This window comes from Lutra lutra, chromosome 3, assembly GCF_902655055.1.
Source record: "Lutra lutra chromosome 3, mLutLut1.2, whole genome shotgun sequence".
In the NCBI taxonomy this organism is placed as follows: Eukaryota; Metazoa; Chordata; class Mammalia; order Carnivora; family Mustelidae; genus Lutra; species Lutra lutra.
Window position 1 is genome coordinate 142,808,006 of NC_062280.1, and position 16,158 is coordinate 142,824,163.

The following is a 16,158-nucleotide window of genomic DNA, read 5'->3' on the forward strand; positions in this document are numbered from 1 at the left end:
AAGTGTTAAACCCCTGGAGAACCTACAGTTGATTCCAATCTACAATGGTTTTCATTGCTTTGAAAGAGCCAACAGATTATCCGGCCAAATCCCTCTCATAGGCAAGATTGCCTATGTTCACTTTAGCAGATAAGTAACTCGAACCCAGCCAAAGCACACGGTTTTCTCAAGTCAGACAGGGTTAGTGGATAAAGAAGGGGGCTAGATTCCCTAGCAATGGAGAAATCACCTACCCTCTTCTGGGCCTCAGGGCTTCATCTGCAAAGTTAAGGTAATACTGATACCCTATCTCTCCAAGGAGATTAAAATTCAGAAGCCAGAATGCCTGGGTGGCTCAGTCAGTTAAATGTCTGCCTTCGGTATAGGTTGTGATCCTGGGGTCTGGGAATTGAGTCCCAAGAGTCAGCCTCCCTGCTCTGTGAGGAGGCTGTTTCTCCTTCTGGGTCTCTCTCTGCCTCTCTCTCATTCGGTCTCTCATGAATAAATTAAAAAAAAACCTTAAAGAATCTTAAAATCCAAAAGTCTATTCTGAAGTCTCATACGGGCACTCATTCCCAAATCCTAATGATACTATTACCCAAACAACGATGTCCTTGTTAGTGATGGCATAGCTGACTTGTTCTGAACCATAGCATTAGGACCTTCATTGAAACTGGATAAAATAAGTTCATCAGTAGAAGAGCTTGTTTTGCCACTTAAATAATGCTCATTTAATACGGACTTTCAGTTCATACTGACTTTCCTTAGGACACAAGGAACCTGATAAAGTTCTGAGAAATAAAGTTAAATAGAATGAAACAGTAACAGAGGGAGGGAATGAGACTGATGACTTTGTACATTTCATGCTGCTTCGTCTTCAGGAACCCAAGAAAAAGATTCCATTATTTGCAACAATGTCAGAAGGTCATTAAGTGTAGAAGCTGAACCTGGGGCTGAGCAATATTCTCAGAGCCCAGGCAGAATAAGAGCGTTGACCTATCTTTGTCAGCTTACAGTGGGTCGGTCACTCAGCTCTTAGAACTGGTCGGGTACACCTGGAACAAACTTGCTCTCTCCCAAGGGGCTCTGCTTGAAGTGATGAATTACGGGGTTCTAATGTTCTGCTTTAGGTTGTTTTTGGTCTTTTTTTTTTTTTTTTAAACACAACTGAGATTTCAGATTCACTTTCTAATTAATTATACATCAAAGGATATTATATAGGGATCTTCATCATTAAATCAACACTTTCCCTGATAGAACAGTTTTTAGCTGCTATGTAACAAATCCTGGAAAATTAGCAGCTGGAAAAAATACACATGTATTATCTCATGGTTTCCATAGGTTAGGGGTCTGGCCATAGCTTACCTAGGACTTCTGCATAGGATCTGACACCCTCTATTCTTCCTGCTCCCCACCCCACCCCCCAGGCTCTATTCTTATCTGGAACTTGGGGTTCTCTTCCAAGCTCATGTGGTTGTTGACAGAATTCAGTCCTTTTGGTTATAGGATGGAGGCCCTGAGAATCCTAGGGGCTGGCTGCAGCTGCCTGCCATGTGGCCAGCCCCATAAGCAGTGCCATTTATGGCCATTTGCTTTCTTGCAATCAAACTCTCCAGCCTGCTAAAATGGAGTCTTATGTAACAGTTATGGGAATGACATCCCATCAACTCTGCCATATTCTATTAGTTAGAAGCAAAGAACAGAATCCACACAAGCGCAAGGGGAGGTAATTATACAAGGGCATGACTCATTGGCAGTAACCTTAAGATGTGTCTCCCATACCTACTGATATTTAATTCTCAAAGAAAATAAGCCTTTTCTGTTGAATGGCTCCCAAAGGCAATCAAGAGTACAGAGTGCAGCAGGCAGTAAGGTTATTTTTAAAGGTAGAGCTTCTAGCTCTCTTCCTCAGTTGCCAACTTTGAAAAAAGCAATGGGCGGGACACCATCAAGAAACCAATGCAAATACACAGGGGTTTGCTGATGACACATGGAGTGTTTCCTCTGGACTGGCATCAAAATAAGATGCCAAGGTTTTCAGTGTTTGCCTGGGGAAAATGATATGGTTCAGTGTCCATTTTGAAAGAAAGCAAAATGGCTTTGCACCAATTTAAATAATTACGTTTGCCAGGCACCTTGACAAACTCAGTGACTTTTATTTCACCCTCTAACACACTCCCTCTAATCCCAGTTCTTCTACATGTCTTCACTCTCTCTCCCTCTATTCCCCCAAAGAAATGCAAATCTCTTCCCCTGCCCCCCATTCCTCCACACTCCCAGAATCTAATGATAGATTCTGCTGTTTGACAGTGGTGCTATTACAGAATGAAAATTCTTATTGCATGGAGAGATAAAAGAATGAACATCATGCCTTAATATGCAAGGTAATTGAAACTTCTCTCTCGACCTTAGGGAGAAAAAAAAAAAAAAAAAAAGAAAGAAAGAACTCAATGATGTCATCCAGTGACAAATTCTTCCTAAGAAAGGTCTCCATACTCCTTTGTTTAACAACAACAACAAAAACAAAAAAAAAAAAAAACAAAAAACAAACAAAAAGAAACACACTTTCGATTCCACTTATAAAGCTTCCAACACCATCATTTTCATTTTCAGTCACCTGTGCTCCTAGTTTCAGTCTTGTATGCAGATGTCTTCCAAGTGCAATGACCCAGACTGATCATTCACTATCATCTCCATCATTAGCAAGACCTCACCACCACAAAAGCATCATATTTGAAGGAGAAACTCCTTTCTTAATTTATGCTTTATCCTGCCTTTCCACTTATTAAAAGCAGCCTTCCCCTGGCCTCTAAGACTCAAATTCTGTCATCCTCATTTCCTCCCTCTCTGCAAAGCCTCTTTTCAGGGTTTTTCCTGCCATCTCAACCACGGGGGTACTCTTCCCAAGTATCCTTGCCTTTCCACTCCTGTGCTGCTACCTCAGCTCCAGCCCACCTTCCTTGTCTCCTGCTGTGTTGAAGGAAATAAATGCCTTCTTTCTTCTTACTCCCTTTATCAACAGTTCTACACACTGTTCCCAACAGCTTTTCACAACACCTCATATCATGGAATGACCCTACTGAAAAATAGTCAATAGCTCTCTAAAGCAGACCATACAATCCAAACTCCACGGGCAGACATTCAAAAATTTCCAGAATATGGTGCCAAACCTGTATTCCTAGCATTATCTCCTGAGATAATTATACTTCCACACTCTCACCTAGTCATGGTCATTTACTCACTAACCTTCAACCTACTTCATCTAATTTACCCTTTCCATGCCATATGTTTACTGCTGCCTCATGCGTCTCTTTTACAAGTTATCTCAATAGTCATATGCCTCATGAACTGCTCCTGATTTCTTCATCTATATCCTGATTTTTGGAGAGAACAAAAGCAGCAGAGCATTGCCATGGAACCCTACTGTAAAGAAGAAAAGGAAGTTTCCTGCTTCCTATAACAGCATCATTAAAAAAAGTCTTTGGGGATGCCTGGGTGGCTCAGTTGGTTAAGCAGCTGCCTTCGGCTCAGGTCATGATCCCAGCATCCTGGGATCGAGTCCCATATCGGGCTCCTTGCTTGGCGGGGAGCCTGCTTCTCCCTCTGCCTCTGCCTGCCATTCTGTCTGCCTGTGCTCGCTCGCTCTCCTCTCTCTCTGACAAATAAATAAAATCTTAAAAAAAAAAAAAAGTCTTTGACTAAATAAAGGTCATTTTTCAGAAACTTTCCTAGGAAATAATTTTTCAAAATTCATCCATTCACTAAACATTCATTAACCTTTCTTTATGTTCCAGGAATTGAAGGTGATGAACAAACATAGATATGAATTCTGGCTATAAGGGGCTCAGGATCTAATAGGAAAAATAAATGGGAAACAAATGCAATGCGATAAATATTTATACAGGCACATCTTGTTTTATTGTTCTTTGCAGATGTTGTGAAGGTTTTTTGTTGTTTTTTCCTGTGGAGTTTTTGGAGTATTTTTCTGTGGTTTGGGGTGTATTTTCTTTTTTCTTTTTAACAAATTGAAAGTTTGTAGGAATCCTGCATGTAGCAAGTCTATCCATGCCGTTTCCAATAGCATTTGCTCACTTCATGTTTCTGTAACACATTTTGGCAATTATTAAAATATTTCAAACTTTTCCATTATTATTATATTTGTTATGACAATTTGATCAGTGATTACAACTCACTGAAAGCTCAGATGACAGTTGACATCTTTTAGCAATAAAGTAATTAAGGTGTGTAGGTTTGTTTTTTAAATATAATGCTTTTGCACACTTAATGGACTATAGTATATTGTAACCATAACTTTATGTGCACTAGGAAACCAGATTCATTTGACTCACTTTTTTGTGATGGTCACCTTATTGCAGCGGTCTAGAACCAAAACTTCAACTATCTCCAAGGTATGCCTGGGATCAATGATAAATAAATGATCTATGTAGACTGAATTATTCCGATGAGAAGTGGAAGTAAATAGGTAAGAGAAAGCTAAAGACTTCTTCAGGTAACTGAAGAAATGACACTTAAGTTGGATTCAAAAGAATATGTATAACATGTTCAAGAAGTTATTACATGCCAGGCTCTGTAACAAGCACTTTATATCTATTTCTCTCATGTGATCCTCACAGCAACCATATGAAGATGGCATTATTCCATTTTACACATTAGGGAAAAAATGAGGCTCAGAGACATGGGAGCAACATAGCCTAACCCACACAGTCAATAAGCAGTGGATTTAGGGTGAACAACCAGGTCTGACTAAATCCACAGTCCAGGCATTGGCAACTGCTTCAACCAGAGCTCTAGACTACAACACCCTAGTCCTCAAACCCCCCACTTTCGCCCCACCACAAATGTGGACATTAAACTTTACACTGAAAGTTTACTTGGGAAGCCTGGGTGTCTCAGTTGGGGAAGCATCTGCTTTTGTCTTAGGTCATGATCCTTAGGTCCCAGGATCTAGCTCAGCATCGGGGTCCCTGCTCAGTGGGGCGTCTTCTTCTCCCTCTGTTCCTCCAGCCACATGTGCTTGCTCTCTCTCAAATAAAATCTTAAAAAAAGAAAGAAAGGAAGGAAGGAAGGAAGGAAGGAAGGAAGGAAGGAAGGAAGAAAGAAAGAAAGAAAGAAAGAAAGAAAGAAAGAAAGAAAGAAAGAAAACGTACATCAAACACAAGCAATATAAGCTTTACTGAAAATTTCGTAGACAATTTAGGAGAAGGTCACACTTCCCATTATGTGTTTCCACACTGCTACATTACTTGTCACTCGGCTACCATCTGAGTGTTTCTCCTCTCTGTTTCCTTCCTAGACTCCATTATGAACCTACCTACTTGCTTCTTTTTCCTCCTTGGGTATACAAAACAATTTCACTCATATACACATAAAACCATCAGTGATCAACAAAATGACCTCTCATTAACAGCACTGAACTTTTTTTTTTTAATATTTTGTTTATTTATTTATTTGAAAGAGAGAGAGAGAGAATACAAACAGGCAGAGCAGCAGGCAGAGGGAGAGGGAGAAGCAGGCTCCCCACAGAGCAGGGAGCCCAATGTGGGGCTCGATCCCAGGATTCTGGGATCATGACCTGAGCCGAAGGCAGATGTTTAACCAACTGAGCCACCCAGGAACCCCGAGCACTGACCTTTATTAATATCAAGTATCAGAAAACTTCTGAAACTAGAACTTGCTGCTTGGGGACTTACCTCTCATGCCAATAGATTTCCAGTTTATTCTTCTCCCCAAAATGCCATGCTATCACCAACAGGAACTCTGGTTAATGAACTATTTTTTCCCCACAGTTTTGCTACAGTGGAATGATGCTTGTATTTTGAAATATAGTTATATGATTTTCTCTGGTGCATTTATATGTACATAACTTTTCAGTTGAGTCAGTAAGATAAACTAGTTACCTTTTTTTAAAGATTTATTTATTTGACAAAGAGCGAGCATGGCAGCAGCAAGAGCAGAGGCAGAGGGAGAAGCAGACCCCCCTCTGAGCAGGGAGCCCTATGTGGGGCTCGATCCCAGGACCCTGGGATCGTGACCTGACCTGAAGGCAGACGCTTAACCTACCGAGCCACCCAGGTGCCCTATAAACTGATTGTTTTAACAGAGATGAACAGGCTCAATATAAAAAGACTGAGAAGGTAGAGAAGGAACAAACAGAGGTAGCACAAACATATGAACTGCAGGAAGCAGCTACGACCTCTAGGGCTGGAATGCAGGGAGATGGTGGAAGCTCAGTGACCCATCTAGGGAGTAGAAATTTGGACCTCCAAGGTGGTGGCACGAGTAAGCCTAATTCTGGAAGTGTGGAAAGAAACTCACAAATTGAACTAACTGCAGCTGTTCACGTTAGAAATCATTGCTGAAGCAATGTAACAAGGACAGGAACCCAATTGGAAGGACTAAATTTCTTCTCCCTTTTCCTATGTTCCAGTCTCCCTCTATTAACCCTGCTGACAAAACAGAAAACTGCTTTGCAGAACCACTCCATTTCAAAGCCGAAGAATTGAATGCCTTTGAAACACAGGACAGCTTGATGACCTGAGTCATCCATCTGCCTAGGGTTAGGGAAAGGAGGCAGGGGTCGGAGTAGCGGACAAAGATTTTTACAAAAGCAATTCTGATGGATGGAAAGATGGTGTTAATATTCATCTTCTAATATTTGCATGATGAGTTTTGAGTTTGCAGTGAGACAACAGGCATTGTTAGAGAATTTTTTTTCTAAATTCTTTTATCTCTTCTCAAGAGATAAGCCTAGGAAACCAGACAATTAAGTTTACCTTTACACTAAGGGTAGGAAGAGAAAATTACAGAGATAAACTGATAGCCTAAAGCTTGCCTCTTCCAGTTCAGTGGATTGGGAACAAGGAGAAATGCTGTAAAAGTGAACAGGTCAAAAGCAAAGGTTTTCAGAAAAATACTGTATGGGCTCATTTAACGCCAAACTCATAGGGGGAAAGAAAGAATCAGACTTTTGGTCCCACAGGCAGTGAATGGGGGAGGGGAATTGGAGGAAGATGATACAAAGGTACAAAATTCCTTATGGTAAGTCCTAGGAATGTGACATACAACATCTTGACTATAGTTAACACTATTGTATCATAGATAAGAAAGCTGTTGCAAGAAAATCCTAAGAGTTCTCATCCCCAGGAAAAGTTTTGTCTTTCTTTTTTATTATAACTATATTAAATGATGGGTAGTAAATAAACTTATTGTGGTAATCATTTCACAATATATGCAAGTCAAAACATTATGCTTTATATCTTAAACTTAACAGTGTTATATGTTAGTTACATTCAGTAAAACTGAGGGAGGCTTGAAGAAAGAGCTTTCATTCCCTTTACCTTTCTTCATATCAAACCTCAATAGGAGAGGACAATGGCAAACCTCCAGGTATACAGAAGGATAGCTTAAACACATTGGGACCATGCTCCTTAGGTATTCTGGGGAAAGACTGCAAGTCTTACTCATGGCCATTATGTAATGGCACAGATTAATGTAGCAGCAACATAATGGAAGGTAATTAAGTAGGTAGAAGACTTGGTGTTAGGTGATAAATATTCCTGATAAATATTTCCTGATAAATATTTCTAATATTCCTGGTTGTCCATGTCCATACCATAAATATGGTATGCAAGGAATGGAAAAGTTCTTCTCATGTCTCAGTTATTAAGTGTGAATAAGCTCAAAGAGCCAGTGGGTAGACCGTAGTCTGAGGAAACAAAGAGGCCACAGTGTGTGAGATCATCAAAATCGAGACCAATGGCTAGAATCAAAAATGTTCAAGCACATTGCCCATAAGATGAACCAGAGTAGATGCACAAAAGGATCATCAATTCAGAGAAGCCTGGCATTCATCTCAAGAACCAGAAGTCACTGTGTCAGTCCAAGGACTCCATCATTTTTCTACCTACTATCCCAAGACTTTTTTCTCTTCCTCAATCCCTTCATCTTTTCCCTCCCTCTCCCCCTCCTTCCTTCTGCTAAAACAATGTTCTTTATTTACTTTTTAAAGCCTAATGTAGTGACTAATGAGAACTTTTTCACCTAGGATATTAATTCCTGACCTTCGAATTTACACTATCACAGACTGTGCATGTTCAAGGTAAGGAGCTGGGTATACTCATCAAGTCGGCCTACAAGAGCAACTCAAAGCCGCATCCAAAATGAATGAATGTTATCCTGATGAAGATGGCACAGTAGGAGGACCCCAACCTCACCTCCTCTCATGGATACACTTCAGTACAAATAACCCATATCAGTGTGAAAAACCCAGGAACTGATGGGAAGACTGGCAGAATAGACTCCACCACCAATGTGAAGAAGCAGTATTGAAGAGGTTAAGAAGAGCAGAGAAGCGCTTAGGAGCTCAGGTGACATAGGGGACTATCTGCAAGAGGGAAGGACATCTCAGGAACAGAGAAGAACACACCTCACACCAGGCTCATCAGGCACAGGGGACCCTCATTAGAAGGATGAATCTCCTTAATATTTGGCTTTGGAAACAAGAGGGGCTTGAGTTTTTACAATCAAGGAGCTTAATACCCAGAACCTTAAAAGATCTAGGATGAGGATAGGAAACTGTGTTCCCACCCTTCAAGAGATAGCACAACAAAAAGTCCCACTGAGATACAGTATAAAAGCACCAATTTGAAAAAAATGCCTAGGGTACACTGAGAGAGTGCAAGCAGCCATGATAGGGGTCAATACCACTCCAAAGTGACTTCTGCCCTGAGAGAAGAGGAAGAAAACCACACACACCAGTTCAACTTTGGCCCTGGAAGTAGAATGAAGGCAGACACCTGATCTGACTGCAGGTCCCACCCATCAACAGAAGCTACTCAGGGGATGACACAGGGAGAGCACCCTGCAGATGGGTGCTACTGCACCTCTGGCAAAAGCCCGATTTGACCCAACTCAAGCTGAAGGCAGCCAAAGACTGGCCCACTGACAACACAGGGACTGAGCTGTACCCACAACAGGCAAAGAAAGCCATTGCAGATGCCTAAGACAGAAGGTAAAAGGGGCTCAACCCCAATAGTAGGGTGCATATGACATACTCAGGAGAGACCACTGAAGCACCAGTTCTCATGAACAGTGGATACTGCATGGCAGAACACAACAGGACTTCCTCATAAGGCCACTACTTTCTTTTTTTCTTTAAGATTTTTATTTATTTATTTCACACAGACAGAGAGACAGCAAGATAGGGAACACAAGCAGGGGTAGTGGGAGAGGGAGAAGCAGGCATCCTGCCGAGCAGGGAGCCCGACATGGGACTTAATCCCAGGACTCTGGGATCATGGCCCAAGCTGAAGGCAGATGCTTAACAACTAAGCAATCCAGGCATCTAAGGCCACTACTTTCAAGACCAGGAGATGTACCTGACTTTCCTCACACATAGAAACACACACACACACAGAGTTAGAGTTAGTCAAATTATGGGAACAGATGAGTACAACCCAAATGAAAGAAAAGAACAAAATCACAGCAAGGGAGCTAAATGAAACAGATTTGATATGCCTGAATATAAAGTGTCATAAAGATAATCACTGTTCTGGAGGAAAGAGTGGAGAACCTCAGGGAGACCTTCAGAAAATAAAAAACCAATCAGACAACTCAATAATTGAAATTAAAAGTACATGAGAGGGAAGAAATAGTAGACTAGAGAAGGAGAAGAACAAATCAACAACATGGAAGACAGAGTTATGGACATCAAACTGAACAGGAGAAAGAAAAAACATTGATAAAAAATGAGAACAGATTAAAAGAACACACTAACACCATCAAATGTAACAACATTCTCATTATAGAGATCCCAGAAAGAGAAGAGAGATTAGGAAGCAGAATATTCGAAGAAATAGTGGCTGATAACCTTCCTATTATGGGGAAGGAAATAAAATCCAGATCATGAAAGCAGAAAGAGACCCCCAAAAAACCAAACCAAGGAGGCCCACACTGAGACACACAGTAATGAAAATGGCAAAAAGCAGTGATAATGAGAATTTTAAACACAGCAAGAGAAAACAGTTACAGATAAGAAACTAAACCTGATAAGGCTATCAGCAGAAACTTTGCAGGCCAGAAGAGAATGGCAGGATATACAAAAAGTGAAAGAAAGAAATCTGCAACCAAGAATATTTTATCCAGCAAGGCCATCATTCAGGATAGGGGAGAAAGTTTCCCCAGACAAACAAAAGTTAAAGGAATTCATCACCACTAAACCAGTATTACATGAAGTGTTGAAGGAGACTCTGCACAGAAAGGAAAGAACATAAGAGGGGGTAAGGATGGTAGGAAGCACACAAACAGTAAAATTAAGTATATTTATAAAAATCAGTTAAAGGATTCACAAACTAAAAAGATGCAGAGTATAATATCATATACATAAAATGTGTCAGGGGTATAGGAGTAAAACTTTGATGCTTTTACAATGGGTTCAAACCTAAGCAATTACCGACTTAATATAGACTGCTATGTGCATGAAGTGTCATGTATGAAGCTAATGGTAACCACAAACCAAAAACCAGTAATAGATATGCAAAAAAATAAAGAGAAAGGATTCCAAATATATCACTGAAGAAAGGCAATTAAGTGAAAAGAGAGCAAAAGAATATAACAGAGAACTGCAAAAACTGAAAGAAAAAAAGGGAAGTATACAGCTATTATTTTGAATGTACATGGACTAAACACTCCAATCAGAAGACATAGGGTGACCCGATAAAAAATACCCATCTGTCTGCTGCCCACAAGAGGCTCATTTCAGACCTAAGACACCTGTAGATTTACGGGGAGGATATGGAAAAACATTATGGAACTGGATGTGAAAAGAAACCCGAGGTAGCAATATTTGTATCAGACAAATCGCCTCTTAAAGACCAAAAGGACACTACACAATCATAAAAGGAATAATTCAATAAGATTAACAGTTGCAAATATTTATGCACCCAACATTGGCGTACCCAATACATAGAGAATCAATTAACAAACAAAGGAAGTAGTCCATAGTAATATAATAAAGGAGGGGACTTAAACACCCCTCTTATGCCAATGGTCAGATCATGCAAACAGTAAATCAACAAGGAAACAGTGACTCTTAATGACACGTTAGACCAGATGGATCTAACAGATATGTTCATAACATGCCATCCTGAAACAGAATACACATTATTTGAGTGCACATGGAACATTCTCCAGAACTGATCACACACTGGACCACAAGTCTCAACAAGTTCAAAAGATGAAGTCATATGATACATCTTCTGACCACAATACTGTAAAACTAGAAATCAAGCACAAGAGAAAACACGGAAAGAACACAAATTCATAGAGGTTAAGTAACATGCTACTAAACAATGGATGGATCAACCAAGAAATCAGAGGAAATTAAAAAAAAATACATGAAGACAAATTTAAAAGACAATGTTCTAAATTCCTTGGGATACAGTAAAAGTGGTTCCAAGAGGGAAGTTTATAGCAATACAAGCCTACCTCAAGAAGAATCCCAAATAAGCAATTTAACCTTACATCTAAAGGAACTAGAGGAAAAAAAGAACAAAATCCAAAATCAGTGAAAGGAAGGAATAGCAAAAATAAATGAAATAGAAACTTAAAAAGTAGAATAGATGAATAAAACCAGGAGCCAATTCTCTGGAAACAAGCAAACAAACAAACAAACAGAATCAATACTTTAGCCAGGCAAGAGAGAGTGAGAGAACTCAAAATCACAAATGAAAGAAATAAAAAATGACACCACTGAAATATAAAAATTTTTAAGAGATTATAAAAATTATATGTTAGAAATTTGGACAATCTGGAAGAAATGGATAAATTCCTAGAAACAAATAACTTCCTAAAAATGAAGCAGGAAAAAATAGAAAATTTGAACAGACCAATTATCAGCAATGAAATTAAAGGAGTAGGGGGGGGATCAGCAAACAATCATCCAGGACTAGACGGCTTCACAGGTGAATTCTACCAAATATCTAAATAAGAGTTAATACCTATTCTTCTCAAACTATTCCAAAATATAAAAGAGTAAGGAAAGCTTCCAAATTCATTCTATGAGGCCAGAATTCCCCTGATACCAAAACCAGATAAAGACATCACACACACAAAGAACTATAGGCCATTATCTCTGATAAACATAGATGTAAAAATCCTCAAAATGTTAGCAAACCAACTCCAACAACAATACATTAAAAATATCATTCACCACAGTCAACTGGAATTTATTCCTGGGATGCAAGAGTGGTTCAAGTCAAGCAATATAATAAATTGCACCAATAAAAAGGGTATAAAAACCACAAGGTCATTTCAAAAGATACAGAAAAAACATTTCACAAAGTACAACATCCATTCATAATAAAACCCTCAAGAAAGTGGGCTTAGAAGGAACATATATCAAAACAAAGACCATATATGAAAAACCCACAGCTAACATCATACTCAATAGTTGAAAACAGAGAGCTCTCCCCTAAGGTCAGGAACAAGACAAGGATGTCCACTCTCACCATTTTTAGTCAACATAGTACTGAAAATCCAGGACAGCAATGAGACAATGAAAAGAAATAAGAGGCATCCTAATCAGTAATGAAGAAGTAAAATTTCTATTTGCAGATGACACGATACTATATATAGAAAAGACTCCACCAAAAAACCTACTAGACTTGGAAAATGAATTCAATAAGGTTGTAGGATACAAAAATTAATATATAGAAATCCTTTACCATTTCTATACACTAATAATGAAGCAGCAGAAAGAGAAATTAAGAAAATCCCATTTACAGTTGTACCAAAAGAATAAAAGACCTTGGAATAAACTTAAGGAGGTGAAAGACCCGTATTCTGAAAACTAGAAAATGCTGATAAAAGAAAATTAAAGTAACATAAATAAATGGAAAGATTCCATGCTCATGGACTGCAAGAGTATTTTTAAAATATCTATACTACCCATAGCAATCTACACATTTAATGCAATCCCTCTCAAAATGCCAACACCATTTTCAACAAACAGAAAACAAATAATCCTAAGATTTGTATGGAACCACAAAAGAACCCAAATAGCCAATGCAATCTTGAATAAGAACAAAACTGAAGGTATCACAATTCCAAACTTCAAGATACACTACACACTGTAGTAATCAAAACAGAGTGGTACTGGCACAAAAACAGTCACACAGATCAATGGAACAGACTAGAGAGCCCAGAAATAAACCCATGATTAATGTTTGACAAAGGAGGCAAAAATATATAATGGGAAAAAGGCAGTCTCTTCACAGATAGTGCTGGGAAAACTGGAAAGCTACATGCAAAAGAATGAAACTGGACCACTTTCTTATACCATACACAAAAACAAACCTAAATGGGTTAAAAACCTAAATGAGAAACCTCAAACCATAAAATCTTAGATGAGAACAGGGGAAGTAACTTCTCTGAGATAGGCTGTAGTAACATTTTTTTAGGTATTTCTCCTGAGGCAAGGGAAACAAAAGCAAAAAATCATTTCAACTACATCAAAATAAAAGGCTTCTGCACAGCAAAGGTAACAAAACAAAAGAGACGACTTACTGAATGGGAGAAGATATTTGCAAATGACATATCTGATAAAGGGGTAGTATCCAAAATAAAGAACTAAACACCAAAAAAACCCCAGAAATAAGCCTATTAAAAATGGATGGAAAACATGAATAGATAATTCTCCAAAGACAACTTATACATCGCCAACAGACACATGAAAGGATGCTCAACATACTCATCAGGGAAATGCAAATCAAAACCACAATGAGATATCACCTCACACCTGTCAGAATGGCTAAAATCAAGAACACAAAAAACAAGTGTTGGTGAGGAGGTGGAGAAAAAAGAATGTTTATGCACTGTTGATGGGAATCTAAATTGATGCAGCCACTGTAGAAAACAGTATGGAGGTTCTTCAAAATATTAAAAAACAATTACCATATGATCCAGTAATTCCACTACTGAGTATTTACCCAAAGAAAATCAAAGCACTAACTTGAAAGGATATATGCACCCCATGTTTACTGAAGGATTATTTACAATAGCTAAATTCTGGAAGCAAGCCAAGTGTCCATCCATAGGTGAATGGATAAGAATAAGTGGTGCATATATACAACGGAGTACTATTATTCGGCCATAAAAATGGATGGAATCTTGCCATTTGCAACAGAATGGCTGGAGCTAGAGGCTATAATACTAAATGATATAAGCCAGAGAAAGACACATACCATATGATTTCACTCTTACATGGAACTTAAGAAACAAAACAAAGATAACAAGAGACAAAAACAAAAACAAACCCAGATTCTTAACTACAGAGAACAGATTTTTACCAGAGGGGAGGTGGGTGGAAGAATGGGTGAAATAAGTGAAGGGGATTAAGAATACATTTATCAAGGTGGGAACTGAGGAATGTAGGGAACTGTTGAAATACTATGTGTACACCTGCAACTAATATATTATACTGGCATTAAAATTTTAGAAATTATTTCAAGAAAAAATACAATGGCAGATTATTTTATGTGGAAAAAAACCCACAGACTAAGGCTTCCCTTAATAGAACTGGTAAAATTAAAATTGAATGACCATGAAAATAGGCTCAATTCAAACATTCTTTGCATCTGAAATTGTAAATATATTGGCTTCAACAGATTACATCCCTACTACTGTGAAGTTCATCAGTCATAGAGAATGAAGGAATGCATAGGATGATGTAATGATAGAATTGTGCAATAAAATTTCCAGAAAAAGTTTTAATACTGCACAGTTACTGAAATTTATAAAATGGAGCTTAAATTTTAAAAGTTTATCCTTATCCCTTTTTTCTCTGTAGTACACGTTCTCTTCCATATTACCTGTATTTTTCCTTACCCTCCAATTCTTTATTTTTTCCAACTGAGATATAATTAACCTAATGAGGTATAATTTACCAAGTAAATTGCCTAAGTCTCAGGTATTCCATTTTGATGTTTTGATTGTTGTATTTAACTTCTATCAACCATCCAAAAAAATATAAGAGCTTTTCAGCACTCCAAAAAGTACTTCTGTACTTTTTTCCAGTCAATTATTGGCCACAAGCTCACCCTTCAGGAACCATTTTAACTTTTGTCACTAGAAACGTAGTGATGCTTTTTTTTTTTTTTTTTTTTTTAAGGAACCAGTCTATCTTCTCTTATCCTGTGAGTGGCACATTATTTCCAAGACATTTTGATTCTATAAATGAAATTGTGGAACTTTTGCAATATAAAATTTTAGATACTGGAATTTAGATGGTCTGGTAGAGCACTACTGTATTCTGTAACTCAGAGCAATGGCAACAATGGCAACGCCATTAGAATCATATCTACTATCTTTTATTTATTAGTCCATGTTATCTAATGAGAACAAACAAACGCCACAGGGTAAGAAGGTAGAAATTCTGCTCTTACTATAGTCTCTGAAACAATTATTGCTAGGGATCAATTGGTAGAAAACAAAGATAATCTTCTTAAACAACGTGCTCTCTTTAGAGCCTGAAAGATATTGTCATCTTAGAATTGAAGGGTATTTACCTAAGCAGGAAAAATATTGTTCAATATTAGTGTTCTGATTTCTTCTCATTTTCAGTGTTTTTACAGTAATTTCATAGGAGGTTTGCTGATTGTGTCTTTTTGCAACAATTAAGAACCATTCTTAACTTGCTGGGTTTTTTGTTTTGTTTTTGTTTGTTTTTCAAAGGAGAGCATCTTTTGAAGAAGTGGACCTCATTCCCAAGAATGAGGAGAATCCCATGATTGCAACAAGACCCTCAACTCTCAGAGCTACACACCACCACCATTTGACTTAAGATCCCCAGGACTAATCTTGTTCATTCTTTAATCTCTATTCATATTAGTCACCTAAAGAAGCTCACAATTCCCAGGTGTTTCCATCTCCCAGATGTTACTTCCATAGGAGGTGTCTTGGGCAATGAGGCAACACCAGTCCTACCCCACCACTCCCTACCCCTTTTTCTTCTCACCATACCATTTACCATCTGATATACTTTAAGTTTACTTATTATCTCCCCCTACCTACTAGGAGGTAAGCTTTATGAGAGAAGGAAGTTTTGTTTTGGTCACAGATGTATTCCCAATGTTTAAACAGTGTTACATATTAGGCACTTAA